The sequence below is a fragment of the Protomyctophum parallelum genome, assembly GCF_964188405.1.
Source record: "Protomyctophum parallelum genome assembly, chromosome: 19".
Classification (NCBI taxonomy): domain Eukaryota; kingdom Metazoa; phylum Chordata; class Actinopteri; order Myctophiformes; family Myctophidae; genus Protomyctophum; species Protomyctophum parallelum.
In genome coordinates, this window is record NC_139717.1 from 22,146,821 (window position 1) to 22,169,292 (window position 22,472).

The following is a 22,472-nucleotide window of genomic DNA, read 5'->3' on the forward strand; positions in this document are numbered from 1 at the left end:
GCCTTGATGCCGTCGTAATGACTGATTTTACACTTGCTGAAAATAGCAGATCTACAAGCTGAGCTGCAACCAAGTATAAAATTACATACTGGCTCTCTTGTCCACTTGTCCCCTTCCTAACATTCTATCCTAACATTCCTGAAGTCTAGTTTTTATTTGTTGACTAAATCAACAGTATATTTAGTCTTAGTTTTAGTCGACGAAAACAACGGGCAGTTGAAACGATGCAAAGAGGCGTTGTGAGTTGATTTGGAGCAGCTGCTACATCATGCATCATTCCGTCTTTGCATCGTCATGTTGCTGCAGGCTTCCATTGGCAATGAATGGTAGACCACATCGTTTAATCTGCCCTGTGTTAAGTTTATTGTGAACACAACATGAGGTCAGTCTAGATTCTATACGATCCTCAACCCACCACTGCACTAAGGTCAGTCCAGAGCCTTCTGTTAGAGAGAGTTGTGTCAGTCCAAGGAAGGCCCAGTCTCTTCTACAATAGACTTCTATTGGCGAGTAGTGACACAGACCTGAACCGGAAGTTTACGGAATGCCCTCTAGTCTATGAGCCGTTTGTCACTATTCCAAGTTATTTCAATAACTCTTCTCTTCTCTTCTCTTCTCTTCTCTTCTCTTCTCTTCTCTTCTCTTCTCTTCTCTTCTCTTCTCTTCTCTTCTCTTCTCTTCTCTTCTCTTCTCTTCTCTTCTCTTCTCTCCTCTCCTCTCCTCCCTATCAGGTCCTGACACATTGCAAGCGCCAGGCGTGTGCGCTATCAAATGTGCACGTTTACAGCAGCTGCTACAGCCACGGCGGAGGCTGCCGCCATGGCGGAGCCTCCGTCGCGTGGACGCATCAAAGCCTGGTGACGCGCCTCACCATCATGGAGTGTCGCCGCGTGGCACAGACCATCCAGAACGTGTTGGAGCAATGCAGGAAGGTATAACCTCTCCAATTTACAATTTAGGCATTTATCAGACGCTCTTTCTTTTTAGAGACTAGGGGCTCCATTAACCAGTTCCAATAATATTACATATCAAATTACAGTTTTATGAGCTGGGGGCGTGTGGTATGTCATATAGCAATTTTGGGCATGTTAAGAAGCGCTTTCAACACCCCGTGGATTGCGCAAAACGGCCTTGAATTAGTCATGGGAGTGTTTAAGGAGTGTTTGAGACTTACCCAATCAACATGTCCGTACTATTCTCTTTACCAGTCAGCTGATGTCACATACGGAATGCGCACTTTGGGGATTGTGGTATTACATTTCTTCAGGCTGGCACCATAAGACATGACAAATGGCTTTGGCACATTTGGGTTAATTATTCCTATTGCACTGCATGCTGTCACCTTTATGCCTCAAAATAATTTGTTTCTATTGAAAAACACCAGTAAAATTGTATTTTAATTAAAATTATAATTATATTATATTATATTTGAAATGAGTAATGAGTTGAATGCGTGGTGCGTAATACTGTGGCCCGTGATGGTATATGGTCTTCGCTCGTAGCATTTTATTGAAGAAGACTTGAATCGGGTGTGATACAGCGTATGAAAGCAAACTTCCCAAGGATTATGGAGATGTTTTTATTTATTTTTAAGGTTGAGAAATGAAAGAATTATGGCCGTTTCTAATCTCAACATTTTACAAAAAAAAGACGCAACAAAAGAGCTGTTGCCATGTCTCCTAGAAACAAGTAAATAGGTCTATAAAAATAATCCCAAAATAAGGGCATATAACAGGGGTCTGTAACCTATTTTAAATGAAGTGCCATGTTTTTATTTTCTAGATAGTGAGTCTGCCATATCCAGATTAATTTTAATGACACCACATTAAAATAAAAAACATATTTTGATTGTCCACAAATATAAAGTTCTTCCTTCTTTTTAAATATGTTCTTGCATGTTGTTATAATGATCATTATATATCCCCCTGCAGTCAGAGTTCATAGTTTTAATGAATGTGATGCATTGTGAGCTGGTAGATCTGCTATTTTCAAAAGTAATCTTGGAAAAATGTAATTACATTTTTGGATTAGCCGTCCTTAGGGAATGTGGGAATGTGCTGTGTGAGGATCACTGGTTTAAACAACATTAGGAGAAAAGCCCACATAACCACTTTAGAAACAAGAAAAGCAACCACAACTAGTAACTACCAATATGTACAAGCAACTTTACAGAAAAAGAAGCCGCTTATAATAAACAGACATGGCAACACTCCAGCAGACTCCCAGAGCCGCTCAAGTGTAAAATCAAACAGTGCTTTTTGCGTTTATGAGGTGGTCAGACCCACGTCTAATCGTTATGCGCTGAGTGTTTTTAGGTCAAGGGTTAATAGCAAATTGCGCAAAGCGAAAATAATTAACATATGGACACTCCCACAATGCTAAAATATTCAGGAGCCCTAGGGGCTGTATTTTGCGTGTTCTAAATACTAGGTCTTATTGCTTAACTTAAGACCTGGAGGCGTGGTCAATGCTCTTTGGCCACTCAGAATAGCCTAATAGCATAAATGGCATTGATCACGCCTCCAGGTCTTAAGTTAAGTAATAAGACCTGGTACTTAAGACACGCAAAATACAGCCCCTAGGAGTCTAGGACGATGCCCGTTGGTCCTTTGAAATGAAAAGGATTGAGAGTAGCGCCATGCGGCAGAGTGACCCGAAATGGTCCCGACGTACGCACCCTTAAAGGGACACAAAATATATTTGAATGACGTTTAGAAGATTTCGAACACTTTCCTGGGGTTTTTACGTGTGTAATATGTGGTTTTAGATATTTTAGATTGTAGCAGTGAGCCCAGTGTCTCTGATGTCATCGACACTGGGCTCACTTACTTCCTGGACTATACAATTCCCATCATGCTTTAGTGCACTGCTCCTTGTGGACAGGGGGAGGGCTGTCTTACTGAGACCAGAGTAATCTAGTAAGAGAGTGGCGACACTATAGCGTTGACTCCCATTGTAACAATGGAATGTGGAAGTGCTCATTCTATCTCAATGGGATAGTTCCCGCCATAGGAGCAATGTTTGGAACTAGGCCTATAGCCCATAGGCACCCACTTTGCGGCGAGATCAAAGCGTGTCGCCACTCTCTTACTATATTACTCTGACTGAGAGTAGTCTCAGTCAGAGTAGTCCAGGAAATAAGTGAGCCCAGTGTTGATGACATCAGAGACACTGGGCTCCCTGCTAAAATGTAAAATATCTAAAACCACATATTACAAACACAAAGACCCCCAGGAAAGTGTTCTAAATCTTCTAAACGTCATTAACATGTATTATTTTGCCAAAAAGGTGCGTTCAGACTTGAATGGTTAGAGCGGTGCGATTACATACAAAGTCAATGCATAGACGAGAATTGCGCAAACGGGCGCGGCGCGACCTGGTGCAATACAAACAGGACGAACCGAGGCGAATATACTGTATATATTCAGGTCTGAACGCAGCTTTAGAGTCCCATGTCACCCACAATGCACCTGCCGCTCGTTTACTCTCATTTAAGGACACACACACACAGCTCCTCTTCAGCAATAACCACCGACGCACGTCGATAACTAAATGCACTGCACTGCTCGTGTGTGCGTGTGTGTGTGTGTTTGGGTGGGGGGTGTGTGTGTGTGTGTGTGTGTGTGTGTGTGTGTGTGTGTGTGCATGTGCGTGTGTGTGAGTAGTTGAGCGGGGGGGTCAATCAATTGCCACCCTCCCCCGCATCTTCTTTGTGTGAAATTAGTGATTAAAAAAAGAAAATCCGATAGGTATTGATAGGGGGCGCTATTGATCGCCCTTTTCCACTGCAATTAGCTTCCATTTGTCCCTGTGCCTTTTATATATTCTCCTCTCTCTCTCTCTCTCTCTCTCTCTTTCTCTCTCTCTCTCTCTCTCTCTCTCTCTCTCTCGCTCAACCGCTCGTTCCCTGCCTCGCTCTGTAGTTTTTTTCTTCTTCACTACCTTATGTGCCCCCCCCTCTCTTTCTCTCTATCTCTCTCTATCTATCTCTCTCTCTCTGTGGATTTCAAGGTCAACTTTAATCAACCTCAGACATTGTCTATCCGTCACCGACCGTGGCCCCTGAGAGTCTATCTGTGTGCGTGTGTGTGTGCGTGCGTGCGTCCACGCCAGGGAGTCTTCCCTCAGCACTGCGGCAGGAAATTAGCTCTCCTCAAAGCTGTGGATCCTCATTACGCACTATAGCGCACTATGTCCCCTTTGAAGAAAGGGGACACTTTTTTATCATTTACACACAACAACTCTAAGGTATATTAATGACAGTTCAATGTTGAACATGAGAGGTTAAGATTGATAGATTGATTGAAATATTTATTAACAGTTTGTAGAATTACAGTACATTTTAAGCACAAACTCAATACAAAGACTGTTAGATGAAGATGAAGATGAAGATGAAGATGAAGAGCAGTAATTATTAAAATCTCTCTCTCTCTCTCTCTCTGTCTCTCTCTCATGTAGAGAGAGTCAGCAGTGTCGAGTTCCTCATCGGTGACCACGACGTCATCGAGCTCCTCTTCTTGCAGGAGAACGCCCCCTTCTGGCAGGAACATGCCGGTCGTGTGGTGAAAAACAGACACAGCAACGCTATCTGTCTCATGTCTTCCATCTCCAGACGTCCAGCTATAGCAGAGCCATCTAATAGAAGAGTTACAATATTGAGGGGGCAGAAACCGAGTACCCGAGCGCTGTTCATGCAGCCTGAATTGAGACAAGCTGGAGTTTGGAATACATTGTTTTCAACGAGGGCGTCGCAAACAAGAGCTATTTTAAGCATGTGTGCAACATGACAACTGTTTTAAAGTATTGTACAGTAACTACTAACGTCTCTTTAATGTTTATGTTGTACTACAAAAGTATTTAAAATAAAGGGATTTAAGATCATTAAAGCTGGGCTGTTGCCTGAGTCAGTCCAATGTATTTCTGCCCACCCTGGGCAAGACCGCGACTGAAAAGACTATCAGCGGAAGTGCGGAATTTTAGCGGAAGTAAATGGAAGGAAGGAAATGACGTTGATGCTTTACAAATCAGTTTACATTCTCCGCGAATGAAACAAGTGTTGTGATTGGTCGGGAAAATATCGTATTCGGGGGAAATACATCTGACGGATATTCCGTCTATGTAGGAGAGCCGCCATTGGACTGAAGCCCCATGAAGTGAACGCAGTTTGCGTAACTCTGTCTATAAGGCTCTGAGCTATAGGAGGCTTCAAGGATCCTCCAGAGCCAAATTCCAATACCACCAAAATCTCGGCCACTCGCTCACTCACACTCGGTCACTCCCAGTCCCATATCATGTCAAATTATGGTGAAATTGGTGACCTGTGGAAATATGTTACCATCGTCGTGTGGACTTAACTTACACAACTTACATGGAGGGTTAGGCTAACCCTAACCCATTCAAGAACAGACAGACAGACTAATGTAACCATCATTTATCTGCCTTCTGCTGAGTAACTACACTACACGCACTAGCTGACTGGCACGCACACACACAGGGTGAGAGAGAGAGAGGTCAAGCAGCCATTCACAGGGCTGCTCTTGGACATGACCTTTGACCCCGCCTGTGAAGCTTCATCCACGGGGGGAGCGCACGTCTGTGTCTGTGTGTGTGCGTGTGCGTGCACGTGTGTGAGTGCGTGCTTGCGTGCGTGTGTGTGTGTGTGAGTGTGGGAGTGACAAGCAAGGGGGGAGTCAGCTTAAACAGGTAATGTGTGTGTGTGTGTGTGTGTGTGTGTGTGTGTGTGTGTGTGTGTGTGTGTGTGTGTGTGTGTGTGTGTGTGTGTGTGTGAGGGATGTTATGAAAAAATTATTGTAATATAATTCAAATTACACATTTTTAATTATGCTTTAAGTATAGCGTGTGACATGTCAAACTAGGCGTTATTCATGATTCTGAACACATTCCAAGCATTAGTTTTGCACGAAAAACAGCCATATAGCCGGCCATAGCCAAATTAATGTAATGACCTCATCACATTTGTGGAAAAAAATCCAATGACTTAGGCCTCACTCACACCTAAGTCTTCTGTGCGTCATGGACGCCTCAATGCATTTCCAATGGGAGTCACATGGTTTGAAGACAAAACCTTGTTGCATGGGGGGGAGGGCAGAAGACAGCCATGCAACAAGGCTATGTCGTGAAACCATGTGACTCCCATTGGAAATGCAGTGAGACACAGAAGACACGGGACACAGTGTGTCTTGGGTGTGAATGAGGCCTCAGGCCCGATCAGAAAGGGTCACATGGCCTATTACCAGAAACACAACGAGCTAGCCAGACACAACAGGTGTGTAACTTGGTATAACATGTCGTCAGTCCAACCTCCTGTTATTCAGACCATTACTATATAACACTATACCACACCCTAGCCTAAGCCTAGACACTGTTTTTGGCAGCAAATTAATATTTTAGTTTTAGTCAGTCTTTTTGGAATGAAACTTCATTTAGTTTAAGTCATATTTTAGTCTAGTTTTAGTCGACTAAATCTACAGTTGATTTAGTCGACTAAAATGTATTTTGGCGGGCCTTGATGCCGTCCTAATGACTGATTTTACACTTTACACTGCTGATCTACAACCTCACAACGCGACACGTTGTGAGGTTGTAGATCTGCTATTTTCAGCATGCAACCAAGAGTAAAATGACTTATACTAGCGGATCTCTTGTCCAGCTAGTCCCTTCCTAACATTTTAGTTATTATTTGTTGACGAAATTGTCAATATAGTTAGTCTCATAGCTTCAGTCATCATAGCTTAGTTTTCATTTAGTTTCCATTTAGTTTTCATCAGTGTCAACGAACTTTTTTTTTTTTTGGAACAAAAACAACACTGACCCTAACCTCACAGGGAGCCACGGGTGTTTTGTAACCCGCACAGCACGGATTTGTTGGAACCCGCCACGGATGTCGGGAGCCGAAACGGGTGATTTCTAGCCCGCAGAACGGGTGATTCTTAGCCGGCCACACAGGTCTGACTATAGCGGGATGTCTGACTTATGGGCATGGTCTCCCTGGAGCCCTTGAGAGTGTACCAAACGGAACCAATTGGACCCTTACGGGTCCATTTGTACACAGAGTTAAGGGGGTTTCTGTGGCAGTATACTTAGTTACAAGTAAAAGTACAGAATTGAAAATGTACTTGAGTAAAAGTACAAAATTATCTGCATCAAAATGTACTAAAAGTACTAAAAGTAAAAGTAGGCTACTCATATTGCAGAATGTCCCATTTCACAAGTTCAAAATGTGTACAAAGTCTATTGAAAATAACTGATCTACAAGCTCACAATGCGTCGCGTTGCGCGCATTGTGAGCTTGTAGATCGGCTATTTTCAAATGGCCGAAATGTATAGGGTTGAAGTGGTTAATGTATGTTTTCTAATCAAAATGTAGTAGAAGTAAAAGTAGAGTAGAAGTAAAAGTACTGGAAATTGGAAATACCTCAAAATTGTACTTAAGTTAAAGTAGGCCTACTTAGTTACTTTACAACACTGGTCTGTGGGTGGTCAGTGAAAGCCCAAAATGCAAGCAGGTGTGCAAACACATTGAAATGTATTGGAGCGGTGTCACCGCCAGGCACTGTTTTGACCACGTACGCTCAGCCTAACCTTGTTCCCAGACGTTTGTCGTAAGTTCACCAGGAGCCTGTTAAATTAAAATAAAGGCTTCAACATGTGCAAGTTACCCCCAGTTCTTTTTTTTGCTTAAATATTTTTTGGTAAATGTTACGTGGCAAACAAACATGGAGCAGGGCGCACACCATGTATCAATGAGGCGCTGCTGACCTCCATCCAGAGTGCTCCAGACTTCCCTCTCCAGAGCAACATTAGTAATTTCCTCCTGGGGGATCCGGCCAGTGAGTCGATGTGTTTCCTCCAACTGTGCCTTGATCTGCCCCGGGGGTCTCCTCCCAGTGGGACGTGCCTCGAGGACCTCCCTAGGGAGACGCCCGAGAGGCATCCTATTTTTTTAATATATTTTTTATCCCACGATTTTGTAACCCATTTTTCACCCCTGTGTCAATCATCAAATGTGATCCTGGGCTCTACACACCCTCCGCCAACCTGGGGAGAGCAACGGACTTAACTCATGCTTCCTTCATGCTTGAGTGTCCAAGTTGCTCCTTTACACCTGACAGGGGGGAGTTTCCCTGGTTGGACGTAGCGCGTGGAAGGAACACGTTATTCCAACCAGTTCCTTTTGAGAGGCATCCTAACCAGATGCCTGAACCACCTAAGCTGGCTCGGCTGACCTGACCTTGGTAAATAAGTCCAAAAGTCAAAAGGACATCATGATTGATGCATGATTCCCTATACTTCCTTGTTACTGCTGATATGAAGGCTCCCTCTGTTCCGTTCTGGTCAAACAGAGTCAGGGTGCTGCTATTGGGCATGTTGGCTCACTGGAAACACTCTGCTACACCAGTGCAGGTTCTCAAAGACCCCCTTTTCCACCGGTTGGTTCCCAATGGGAACCGGTTCAGTTCTTTTTGGTTCTTAGTCCATGAGCCAGAGCTCCAAAATTGATGGGAAAAACTAGACCTATATTAAATTGTTTATAGAATCAATACAAGTAAATTAATACATGATAACCCTTCCACAGTAGTAGCGTTTTCATATTTTCGATTATTTTGCATATTTTGAGGCCTACATAATGCCTCATTTTCATATTTAAAAATCAATAAATAATTGTCTTTGTGTAAGTACTCAATTGGGGAAGTTTCATGGTGATAGCAATCTAATATAGGTATGGTTTTGCCCACTCAATTCATAATTAACGTTCCAATTTTGGAGCTCTGGCTCATAGACTATAAGAACCAAGAAGAACTGAACCGGTTCCCATTGGGAACCAACCGGTTCCAAAGTGTCCTTGAGTGGGTTCCAAATGGCCCCGTACGGGTCTGTAGCTCTGAGTGTACAAATGGCCCCGTACGGGTCTGTAGCTCTGAGAGTGTACAAATGGCCCCGTACGGGTCACCAGCCACCTAGCCACCCAGTCTCCTGCGCTCTGGGAGAGCAGAGCAGGTGATTTATTTATTTTGATTCCTTCCTATACTGTCGTTTAAGCACGGCTAGAATGCCGTTTCAACTTTCAACCAATCAGATTGCTTCCTCGAAACGACCTGTTGTATAATACCTATTCGATACATCCTGCATCGTGGCTATATTATGCGTGTGCACCGTTATGTTAATTAAACTGGTGAATTATTATTATGCTTCATTTACTTCTTACGTGTGTGTGTGTGTGTGTGTGTGTGTGTGTGTGTGTGTGTGTGTGTGTGTGTGCGCGAGCGTGCATGTGTGCATGCATGCATGAGGCTGTGCATGAGTGCGTGCACGTGCACACACGCGTGTGCACGTGCACACACGCGTGTGCGTGTGATGTGGCTGCAATGATGGTAATAAAGACAGAACGCCATAAGGAAATGAAGGTCCGGCCTCCAGCTGCTAATAAGACCTGATCCATCACACTTTACTATGCTGCTTAACACACACAGGCACGCACGCACACACCCAGGCATGCACACATACATGCACACACCCAGGCACGCACGCACGCACACACTTCACGAGTGGCCTTTGGAACGGACTATAGCTAAGCCCCTCCCCACCTATATAGTCCAATCACAGCTAAGCATAACATGGGTTAGACAAACCTCTCCACCAATAGTTTTCCTATATGATAAAACATTGAAGGTCTGGTTCCAAAAAAATATTTTTATGTGTAAAATCCATGCTATTTACATTGGAATGAATGAGCCCGGCTGGAAAGTGTCCAAGTGGGAGTGTCTAAGTGGGAGAGGGCAGGGCTTAGCTAAAGGTGAATTGAGGGCAAATCCTGTCCCTCCCATCTAGGCATGATGTCACAATTATAATAATGGTCACCTGATCGCAATTAATTATTATCGCAATTCTTCTTCTTCTTCTTCTTCTTCTTTTTTGTTGCATAATCGTCATGATCATTTCCCCATTAAAACGTTCATATATTTTCATATAAATGTTCTAAAACAGTGGAAATAGCAGATCTACAAGCTCAAAACACATCATGATACAGCACGTTATGACAATTGCCGTAATTTGCATAGGGTTGGTGGCTTATAATCCATGCACATGTTTCCCACCACAACGGGGCCCCCGGGAGGGATTTTTGTTTTGTTTTGAACAGTCTGTTTTTACTCACTTTACTGCCAGCGTTTTTTTGTTTTTTTTACTCACCTTTCGAGATTCACCGATTATTATTGTTTTTTCAACGCAGATGTAAATACAGGATGTCCCGTTGGGAAGATGAGTCGCTCTTCTTTTCCACCGGAGAAAAAAACTAAAGCATTGTCAACTAGAAAACGTGCACAGGTCTCTGCCAGGTCAGGTATAGTTATTGTGGCCTCTTGGGGGCGCTATAATAGGCCAACGCTTTTGATGGAAATTGGAAGATCAAATTCATGATTTGAGGCATGATTTGAGGCAAAAATGTATTTTGCAAAAATCCACCTAACAGGCCAATGTGAAAAGGGTGAGATGTATTTATCGGCCTAGTAGGAAAGTTCATGTAAATTGCACGTTGCGTCCATGAAGTGAGGCATTTTGTTCAAAACGAGCCAATCCTACAAACTTTGGAAGCCAAAGTTAGCCGAAGGTTAGATAATTAGATGGTGTGTACCAATTTCCGGGATTCTTCCACAGAATCTGAAGTATCAGAAAAAAATCTTTTGCGAAAATTGTCCTGGTGGGACTATAAAAGGCAGATGTGAAAAATGCAGGTCAAATGTTTTCCTACGCAGATTGATGTAGTTCTAGGTAAAATATGAATTAGCTTGTTTTAGCACCACCATGAGGCTGATTTGAAATTTTTGAAGTGGCATTTCATCCTCGTCCTAGTGGGAATGTGTGTGTAATTATTTCAAATCGATTCCATGCTGTGTTCATGATTTGATCAATCCTGCAGACTTTGGAAGCCAATCTTAGCCAAGTGGGATGGCATTATGGAAGATCGGACACATCCGTGTTCATCACATGACTATAAAGATCTGCACAAAGTGCCGTTGTTGGGCAACGGTTTGTGTTCTATATGATGTCAGACCAAGACCATCCTAAACTGTATAAGCTGTTGCCGCTTTTAGAAATAATATAGTACACGTCAGCACTGCACAACTAGCTAGAGAATCTAATATATATAATCGTTAAATATTTCCTTTCACAAGCAACAAAGAGATAACGGGACACGGACAAAGACTCTTTTGGAGGGTCCGACTTTCGCCTCAGGGACGAGACGGAGGTGAACGTCTTCAACACAGTGTCTTTGCTCCTAGTTGCCCCTAGTGACGACTGGAAAGGGACTATGTCCCCCGGGGGCTTCCCACAGGTACAGGGGCCACACAGCTGTGGTGATAGAAGGTACCGTCTACATATGGGGAGGACTTTATTATTCCTACGGCCAGTTGTATTGGTACAACAACATGGTGCTTTATGCATTTGACGTTGACACCAACAGATGGTCCAAGACCAATATTTCACAATATTTCACAAAAAATGGCATGCTGTCTTCATGATATTAGGCATTTTGTTCCAAACAGATCAATCCTGCAAACTTTGGAGTAATATAAAACACTGTTTTGCAAAAATCATTCATAGGTTTGTAGCGCTGCCACATTATGTTAAGAAAAGGATTTATTTTATTTATGGCATTTAAAAGTGTATGTCACATATATGTAATAATGGTCCTTAATAACGCCATCCCTTATTAAGGGTAAGGCCCTAAGATGTTTTATTCTGTTATTGTTTAAGGGGTGTTTTGAAAGCCTATGTTATGATTTGAGGGGATTGTTTTGATTGGCGGGTCCCAAATACAAAATTCTTTGTCCCGATGATGGTGGCAGAGTGACGTGATGAAGCAGGAGGTGGAATTCCTCTGGTGTTAATTGATTGGGTGAGCACCCCATAGCGATGATGCAACAAAACGTGTCACTTTGCAGAGCGTTTAGACCTTGTAGATCTGCTACGGTTGATGCTTGTGTGACACAGGAGTTAGGAGTATGATCAGGAAGGACGTCCATTTACTAAACTAAGAAAAAGAAAAAGAAAGAAAGAAAAAAACAGATTCCGAGCTGCGCTACTGAATCTGTCGGCAGTTGCATACAGAATGTGATTACATTGTTGTTAGTGAGAATGAAAACACAGACGCCCCACAGGAAGTGTGTAGTAATCATGGCTGCCAGTTCACATCTTGTTTTCTTTGGGGGGGTGGGGGGATTAGTATTTTTTGTCAGTCTTGGCTGCCAGTTCCCACCTGATGTTGTGTGGGAGTTCAGACTGCTCCAGACCGTACTGAATAACTGCTAGCTTACATAACGTCTTGAGGCTAGGACTGAAGTCTAAGACAAACAGGTCGTCATGGGTGTTGTCTGCTCCAAAGAGGAAGACACAATCTCCCACCATGCAACAGCACATCCTAAATGACGGAGACGGACCATCCCCCTTGGGCTCAACCTTCTTCCAGGAGAAGTTCTCTGGACTGAATTTCCACAGATCTTTGAAGTTCTGGTTAAGGTTCCCGCCACCAAATATGTACAGCTCTCCATTGTAGGTAAAAGCTGAATGGCGACAGCATTTTTCTGGAACACGCTGTGTAGAAGGTGTGCTCAGCCAAAGGTTGGTCTCTGTGTCAAACACTCTGATAGTGTTGTAGTACTGAAACCACCCACTGTAGCCCCCAAATACAAACATCTTTGTCCCAAGGATGGTGGCAGAGTGACGTGATGAAGCAGGAGGTGGAGTTCCTCTGGTGTTAATTAAAGTCCAGCGCATTGTATTGGTGTCCAACTTGTAGATGTCATTAGTGAGTCCAGTCTGGGTCCGTCCACCATGAATAAACATGACCTTCTCCAAGACACAGACAGAGTGGTAGTCCCTCCCCTCTGGAACAGTCCCAGAAACCTGTAGTTTGAACCATGTGTGGGCGTCGACATCAAAGGCATAAAGCACGTTGGAGTAACCTGGGTTAGTCCGCCCTCCCCAAAGGTAGACAGTATATTCAATCAGCACAGCTGTGTGGCCATCACGCCTGGAGGGAACCTCAAGGTGGCGTTCTCCTCTACCAGAGGTCACTGGGGTCAACTTCCTCCAGGTCAAAGACACTGTGTTTAAGACGTGCACATCAATGTGATCCTTTTCACCTCCAAAGGAGTACACACAGTGTCTCACTGTCACAGCTCTTTGATTGGCTATTCCTGGTCCTCTCAGATGCACCGCCCAGTGTAACATTACTCACAACAGTACCTAAGTGGATAAATCCTATTGGTCAATGATATTATAGTGGTCAACGGTATGCTATGGGCCAATGGTATCCTATTAGTCAATGGTATCCTATTGGTCAATGGTATGCTAGTGGTCAATGGGTATGCTATTGGTCGATCTTATCCTATTGGTCAATCGTATCATAGTGGTCAATGGTATCCTATTGGTCAATGGTATCCTATTGGTCAATCGTATCGTAGTGGTCAATGATATCCTATTGGTCAATGATATACTATTGATCAAGTCCTGCTGTGTAAATGCATGGAATAGTCCGCATTCTTCACTTATATTATATAGAGGCACAGACACCACACAAAGTTTGTCCAATCCGTGAAGCCAATGGTTTGGGTTGACCAATCAAGGAAGACGATGCCCGTTGATCTCCTAATATGGTCAAGTATTAAGCCCCGCCCAGAGAGACTGTTCAACAGTGACACCTAGTGTACAAACAGCATTATAACACTCTATGTATACTTTACCAAAGATCACACTCATGTGAAGTGAGGGGCGCTCTTATCATCATAGGCTAGGGGGGTCATACTTGTTTTTTTTTTAATCAAAATGCTTGGGTGTCTATTTTGGGAGTTTTTGATGGATAATTCAATTATTGCATTATTTTTTGGTTAGGACAACTTATCAATTTGCCTTTTTAAATCGGTAATTGTACCCGTTCTACCTCATTTATAAGATTGAAAATCCAAAGGAAATTATAACATTATTTTGTATTTCTAAATTGCCCATTTTCCCCGTTTTAACCTCTTTTTAGGACTTTTAATAAAGACATAAAGGAAATAATTTTGCGTGAGGCCTTTAGGAGGGCCATTCAGTGGTGCCTGTCGCCCTGTCTGTGGAGCCTGCAGAATCCACCACTCCCGAATGAAGTGTCTGGTGCTGGAATCTGGTGCAATGCACAGGTCCTGTTCATACTCCTGGTGAGAGCAGGAGAGGACCTGATGAGACGTAGGAAGTGCCTGGCCTGGAGTCAACCCACAGTGCCTATAGTCCCTCCACGCACTGGATGGCACGCCAAGTGTAGAGTAGTTCTGGAGCAGCGGATTGTGTGGCCCTGGTTTTTCCCTAAGGGACTGATCGAGGGTAGCTACTGGGACGTAAGACGGGACCCCTGCTGGGTCACCCGAGTGAGGGGTATGATGTTGGAAGAACCGAAACCCCCGACAACCTTGGGATACATCACTGAGGATACGTCCCAGTTGCATCATAGCAATGTTTTTTATCGACAAAATCAAATAAATTATATAAAAAATAAAGAAAACATAAATTAACATACTGTATGTATTAACAATTCAAGTGCATGTTTATCACTGGATAGAATTATGATATATTTTCACGTCCTGAACTTGAACAAGTCCTGACTCAGCCTTAGACATCAGCCTCCTGCTGGTCTGAGCCCTGATCCCTGCATTCCTCGTTTCCTGAGCGAAGTACAGCAGAAGCCTATAAGTCACCATTTTGATAACACTATCAATGCTCTGAGTGTGGCAAGGCCAGTTGGGCAAACTTCATGGGGGTGACAATGAAGGTCTTAATCTCTGAGGTGTTTAGTGTGAGAAGGCTTTGACACACCTTCTGACCAGTTACTCAAGCCACCCATGCTGGAACCATCATAATTGATCTCAGGTGTACTTCTGGTTCTTACAGAGGAGTCTCCCAGCTGAGTGTCTGGGTCTCCTTCTCCCCTGATGGCCAGGATTCTCTCCACCCCCACAATCATCTCATTCTGATCTGAGCACAGCAGTGTTTGGAGGATGGCTTCACTGTGAGCACACCAAGCAGATCTTCTAACAGTTGGCATTAATCCCAAAATAGATTATTTAGTTTTCAGTTCTGTTTCTTTTCCTCTTAGATAATAGTCTGTATCGTATTCATATATGTCTCCCAAAGCTGGACAAAATCATTCTGTCTGCCCCTAACTATATACGTATAAGTCTTTCCAGTCCAATTCAATTCATAATTTCCTTTTCCCACATCCTCAATGTTGGAGCGTCTGGGTTTTTCCAGCATAGCGCAACAGCTCTATATAAAGTCATATTATGAAGGAAATTATCCATTCATTGTCAATGGCATGTTAGCACATAATAGGCGATTTGCTCAGACAGGTGCAGTAGGCTACCAAGTTCCGACCAGTCATTGGTCTGACAACGACAACCTACCTCAAACCCTAACCGAACCATAACCGCAAGCACGGAGCAGCGCATGTCCGCCAACCTTAACCCATGTTCACCAACCTTAATCCGGTCGCCAACCTGCACGTTCACCAAACTTAACCCAGTCGTTCTCCGCATGTCGGACCAATGACTGGGTCGGAAAAGCGCACGCATCCCCCACTCAGACACATGTGACGTGAGTTCTCCATTCATTGTCAATGGCATTTAATATTTGTATTATAGGACAAAAATCGACACCATAGCTGAATGTAGGAGGGGCTAGCGCCCCTCAAAACAATAAAGGGGACCCATAACAATGTGTCCACGACCCACAAACACTGTTCTAAACCCACAGTCGGTGCACGGGATGGGGGGAGCTGAGAGCCGGCATGGGCCCTGGGCCTGTTTGATATGCAGACACACACACACACACGCGCACACACACACACACACACACACACGCACACGCACACGCACACGCACACGCACACGCACACACACACACACACACACGCACCCTCAGGGGGAGAGTTGAACCGAATTTCTCCTATAGCTGTGAGGGCGGGTGGTGGTGGGGGGGGGGGGATGTGATTGCGTCGTCCCGGGGGAAATAAGCCCGCCGCTGAGAGCGCCGAGGAGAAGGTGAGACCACACCCCCTCGTCCGATAACCCCCTCAGCAGATGCTTCGACACAATAATTACACACACACACGCACGCAAACAGAGAGAGAGAGAGAGAGCTGCTTTATCATGCTCTACACACAAATGGAACAAACTTCAAGACTCTCTGTTCGATTGGTCTCCACCAGTGTTGTTTTTGGCAGCAAATCTAGATTTTAGTTTTAGTCATAGGGCTCCAACTCGCACCAGGAGCCCTATCTCCTTCATTTTGGGATTCAGTATTGTGCCACCATCCTTAAAACACACCCGCTACCCATTACATTATGCATAATGTATAAGGTTTGGGCGTTACACAATTATATACATATTAGATACAGAGGGTTGTTTTGTGTGTCCAGTATCTGACTATCTGCCATCCATTCTGCCACCAACACAAGTCATGTAAGTTGTGCTGCTCCAGTATCAGCTACGTGTTACTGATTATGGGGAATTTTACATTATTTCAAATCCATTACATATTTGCTGCGTAATGGGGTGATGAGGTGATTGAATCACGCACAGTGCGCCTTGGTACAAATCTATAAGCGTCTTTGACTAGTAGACAATTAAATGGACAATGGACTTCATTCACAACGGCGTTTACGCTCATATCGTGAGCGGAGCGTGAGCGTACGGGCATTCACGAGGATTCCCTGCACGTTACGTGGGAATTCATGGCAATGAACTTGGCCGTGAATTTTCCGGCCGCCGGTCGTAAACTATTTAGAAGGCTTTAGACTTCATGCTGAATCAATGAACAGTTCCCAAACCTAGCCCCTGGTGTTGTACGATGATTTCACCCTATCTACGATCATTCATTCCCGAAATGCCGAAATGTACGATCATTTCATCATATCCCAAAAAAAGAAAAGTTTGAATTTACTAAATTCCGTTGCTGCTGATACGGGATCTGGTTTTGTCTTTTCAAAATAAGTCAGGAAATCAGGAAATCTGACCCTAGATCTGTACATGAAAAACACTGGTCGTGTCTTTCCAGTCCAGTTTCAGCCTTATGTGTGTGTGTTTGTGTGTGTGTGTGTGTGTGTGTGTGTGTGTGTGTGTGTGTGTGTGTGTGTGTGTGCGTGTGCGTGTGTAAGGAGGATTAATCACATATAAATATCATCAGTTGTGCTGATTAGTGATTTGACTGAGTTTTGTCAGAGGTATACCGGTATGCTCCTGAATTTCTAAATACATAAATAAGTAATAAATGCTATTTATTATGGTGGTACATGGAGAGCCAAATGTTTTCTTAGGTGGTACTTACTGCCACCTGCTGGACGCAAAGCCAACCTCAGACTGCTGGGGCGATTTAGAGGGTGCACACAGCACAGAACGGATGTTGTGGGCGTCCATCTTTATGCTAATAAATAGTGTCAATGCTAGCGAGCTAAAATGCAGCCATCCTTGCTCTAGAAAGCGCCAATAATGTTTCCATCTAAGCCACCGGATAATCAGCAAAGACTTCCGAACATCGTGCATTTTATCCAAACCACGGACAGATCCGTAAATTAGGAGTTATTCAGCTTTTAGTCAGCCTGTATAATGAAATGCGGACGGGCCCGCTGTTGCGCAACCCGGTCTAGGTTCGCTAAAGAAGGAAAGGCCGAGCCAAAGTAATAATGAAAAAATAGAAATCAGCGATCGGGTTTGATAGCGATAATAAAGCTTATCTGACGGATCAATCCACCAGGAGCGGAAGGTAATTACATTCCTTATGGCAGAGCGTTCCGCCAATAGCAAGTATAAAACAGGTTGGGAACCAATGAAATGGCGGGTATGCGCATGCATAAAGTGAGTGGCAAATCGAGTTTAACAATGATGTAACTTCGATTCCCGCTCGGGGCGCTGTGGGTGCTGGCGGCGTGTTTCCTCCTCCGCGTCATCAGTGCCCATACCCGAAGGCGGGGTTGGCGAAAGGGCCTTTCTGTGTGGAGTTTGCATGTTCTCCCCGTGTCCCCTATAGGGTAGGTACCCTCACAAAAACATGCAGTAATCCTGGTCTCTAAACTGCCTCCCCCTGGCCAGCCGGGACGCCTGATGGAGGGGAAAGGAACTGGTTGGAATAACGTGTTCCTTCCACGCGCTACGTCCAACCAGGGAAACTCCCCCCTGTCAGGTGTAAAGGAGCAACTTGGACACTCAAGCATGAAGGAAGCATGAGTTAAGTCCGTTGCTCTCCCTAGGTTGGCGGAGGGTGTGTAGAGCCCAGGATCACATCACAGGATGATTGACACAGGGGTGAAAAATGGGTTACAAAATCGTGGGACAAAAATATAAAAAAAACTAAAAAAACAATGATGTAACTTTGTTTAATGCAATCAGATAGGACTTTTCTGTGTGTATGTATGGGCTGTCAAGGCCAGAAAGTCGTTTTTTGCCACTCAGGCCTCAAACGCAATCAAACAAATGTTTGGTATTTTTTTAGTTTTTTTAGGCCACCACAATGCTTTTCCAATGGTTTGGCCAAACATGGTTTGACATGGTTTGACCAAACATTTGTGTTTGATTGCTGATTGCTGGTGGTGTTCTGCCCCTCCCCCCCCCCCCATCAAACACAAATGTTTGGTCAAACCATGTAACTCCCATTGGAAAAGCATTGTGGTGGCCTAAAATAAAACAAAAAAACGACCAAACATTTGCTTGATTAGTGTTTGATACGTGTGAATGAGGCTTCAGTAGGCGTTGAGGATGATGCACATACCCTCTTACACATTTGATGTGATTTCTTGTATTTATTTTTATTTTTTATAATTTATATTTTTTGTCCCACGATTTTGTAACCCATTTTTCACCCCTGTGCCAATCATCCTGTGATGTGATCCTGGGCTCTACACACCCTCCGCCAACCTAGGGAGAGCAACGGACTTAACTCATGCTTCCTTCATGCTTGAGTGTCCAAGTTGCTCCTTTACACCTGACAGGGGGGAGTTTCCCTGGTTGGACGTAGCGCGTGGAAGGAACACGTTATTCCAACCAGTTCCTTTCCCCTCCATCAGGCGTCCCGGCTGGCCAGGGGGAGGCAGTTTAGAGACCAGGATTACTGCATGTTTTTGTGAGGGTACCTACCCTAGGGGACACGGGGAGAACATGCAATTTCTTGTATTTTCTTGTAACACAATAAAACACCATGTCAGCACAAACACATGTCAATACCTCTCGTTGTTTGTGGCCAATCAGAGCGTGAGTATAACAACAACAATAACACTCTGTTTAGTTGACACATATCTCTGTAGGTTATCTGGCTAATTTTTTTTTTTTTTTCATTTAATTTATTATTATTATTTTTTTTTTTGCCTAAGCATTTCACCCCAAAAAGACATATCTTCTATGAATTACACACCCCATGAAGCCTTTAATTTTACATTGTTTTGGTACACAAAAGAACACAAATGAAAACCAACAATAACGCATAACCACCCACCCACCCGCTAGCCCTGCAGAGGGGAGAATAGACTTGTAGAAAAAATTACGATAATAAACAATACATAATTGGGAAAGAAGTAAATAATTTGACGACTGGCAGAGTCTCTGGTCGGCTTCATGGGGTGTGTCATCCATTGAAGATAAGTAGTTCCATAAGTAGTTCCATTCCAGGACCCCTGCGGGTCCCCGGACCCCACATTGAGCACCACTAGCTTACAATTGCTGCAATGTATACGCAAAGTGTCTTGGGACAACTGCTGTGATTTGCCACAATAATTGAATTGAATTGAATTGAATTATAACACAAGAACAGATGAGCATACAGTGTGTCGTACAGTGCGTGCCACACAGTGTATAGGCTACTGTAATCTGTAACCGTGAAGAACAATCAAAGCCTTACTCGGCTGTATCCCATATAGTGCCAATTACTGAAACACACAAACGCACGCATGCAGCCATTTGCACGCACGCGTTCACGCACGCGCCCACGCATGCGTCAACGCATGCACAGACACACACGTGTGCACGCACGCACACACACACACATGCATGCACACACACACACACACACACACACACACACACACACACACACACACACACACACACACACACACACACACACAGTCTGTCTAGAGCTCCCTTTCTCTCTCTCTCTCTCTCTCTCTCTCTCTCTCTCTCTCTCTTTGCATTGGACCCACAGACCATCCATGTAGCAGATTAGCAGAGCTAATTGTTAGCTGACAGGCCTCTCCCCTAATGGCTTGTAATTAGTTTGTTAACGCAAACACAATTGTGTACAGGAAGGTGTAGTGTGTGTGTGTGCCTTTACCTGACTGATTTCAACTGAATCTGTATCCTCTCCTCTCCTCTCCTCTCCTCTCCTCTCCTCTCCTCTCCTCTCCTCTCCGCTCCTCTCCTCTCTGAGCATGCGTCCGTGCATGCATGTGTGTGTGTGTGTGTGTGTGTGTGTGTGTGTGTGTGTGTGTGTGTGTGTGTGTGTGTGTGTGTGTGTGTAGGCCTACGTGCGTGCACTCACACACACACACACACACACACACACACACACGCACGCATGCATGCATGCATGTGTGACAGTGTTAGGTTGATAAATGGCTGTAATTCAAACATAGATGAGAGATGTCACAGAGAAAGGGAGAGGTGCAGAGACAAGACAGATGTGGGAAGAAACGGAGATGGATGGATGGATGGATGGATGGGTGGATGGGTGGGTGGGTGGCTGGATGGATGGGTGGGTGGGTGGATGGATGGGTGGGTGGGTGGGTGGATGGATGGATGGATGGATGGGTGGATGGGTGGGTGGATGGATGGATGGATGGGTGGGTGGGTGGGTGGGTGGATGGATGGATGGGTGGGTGGGTGGGTGGGTGGGTGGATGGATGGATGGGTGGGTGGGTGGGTTGGTGGATGGATGGATGGGTGGGTGGGTGGGTTGGTGGATGGATGGATGGGTGGGTGGGTGGATGGATGGATGGATGGATGGGTGGGTGGGTGGGTGGGTGGGTTGGTGGATGGATGGATGGATGGGTGGGTGGATGGATGGATGGATGGATGGATGGTGGGTCACCCACCCACCATCCATCCATGGTGGGTGGGCGGGCGGTCGGACGGACGGACGGACGGACGGACGGACGCCAAACATGAATCTCAGAAATCTGTCATTTCTCCCATTTCAGCAGTAGTACAGCGGCTAAGAGCCATTTCGAGAGAATCTTTCACAAAGTGATACAAGCGTGAAGCTCACAACCCATCGCAGTTTGTAGCTTGTAGATCTACTATTTTCAGCATGCAACCAAAAAAAGACTTACAGTATACTGGATCTCTTGTCCACTAGCCCCTTCCTAACATTTTAGTCTAGTTTTTATTTGTTGTTTAAAGTTTTAGTCATCATAGCGTATAGTTTTAATTTAGTTTCCATGTTGTTTTCGTCAGTGAAAAAAGGTATAGTCGACGAACATTTTTCATCTCTGTTTTAGTCGACGGAATCAACTCTATTCTCAAGCGACACTCAATGACGGATGTGTTCCGAATGACTCCAATATATCCCATCTGTCGGGTTGTCATGAATGACGGCGCATGTTCGAGAGTGTGTGGGTGGGTGTGTGTGTGTGTACGTGCGTGCGTGCGTCACGGTGCATGCGAGCGTGCGTGCGTGTGCTCAGTGATACATCTCGGTGTGTAATCTAGTTTGATTAGTGAGTGTATAAATGATGACAGATTGATCGTGCGGGACACACCATCAACATGCCTGCTCGGTCATCTATCATTTTATTTATTGCAGTGACCAACGCAACACACCGGGAACATACCAAGGACATATCAGTCTCAACAGTATAAAAGACATGAGATCAGATTCTACAAGATGGCTTCTAAATCATGACAGTTTTTTCATGTTTCTATATCAGTGGTTCTCAAACTATGTCATGTCAAGGACCCCCCCCCCCCCATCTGAAAATATGTAGTTCCAGGGACCCCCTGAAGCAAAGACTTGAGTTAAAAACGTTTGCTATGAAATAATATATATTCAAAGATTTGTGCCACATTTTAGCAAAATAGCAGACCTACAACCTCGTAGCGCTCGTATAGCTTGTAGATCTGCTATCTTTCAATAGCTAATATAGTATAACATCATGCTTAAAACACCAAAAGGGGTTTTCGCCCAGAATGGGATAATATTAAAAACATAACAATTTACAATGTAGGCATTTAGCAGACGCTCTGAATCCAGAGCGCCTATAGAGCGTCGCAGTTCCGCCCCCGATGAGCGGCCCCCAGAGGACAATTTCCAATAAATTGTTTTATTACTCTAATTAATTAATTCATTTCTATGTATTTTTCTATGTACGTTTCATAAAGTATTTATTTAAAGACCTATAAGCCTCGGACAAAGCCAACTCGGATCGTGACAACTCATGA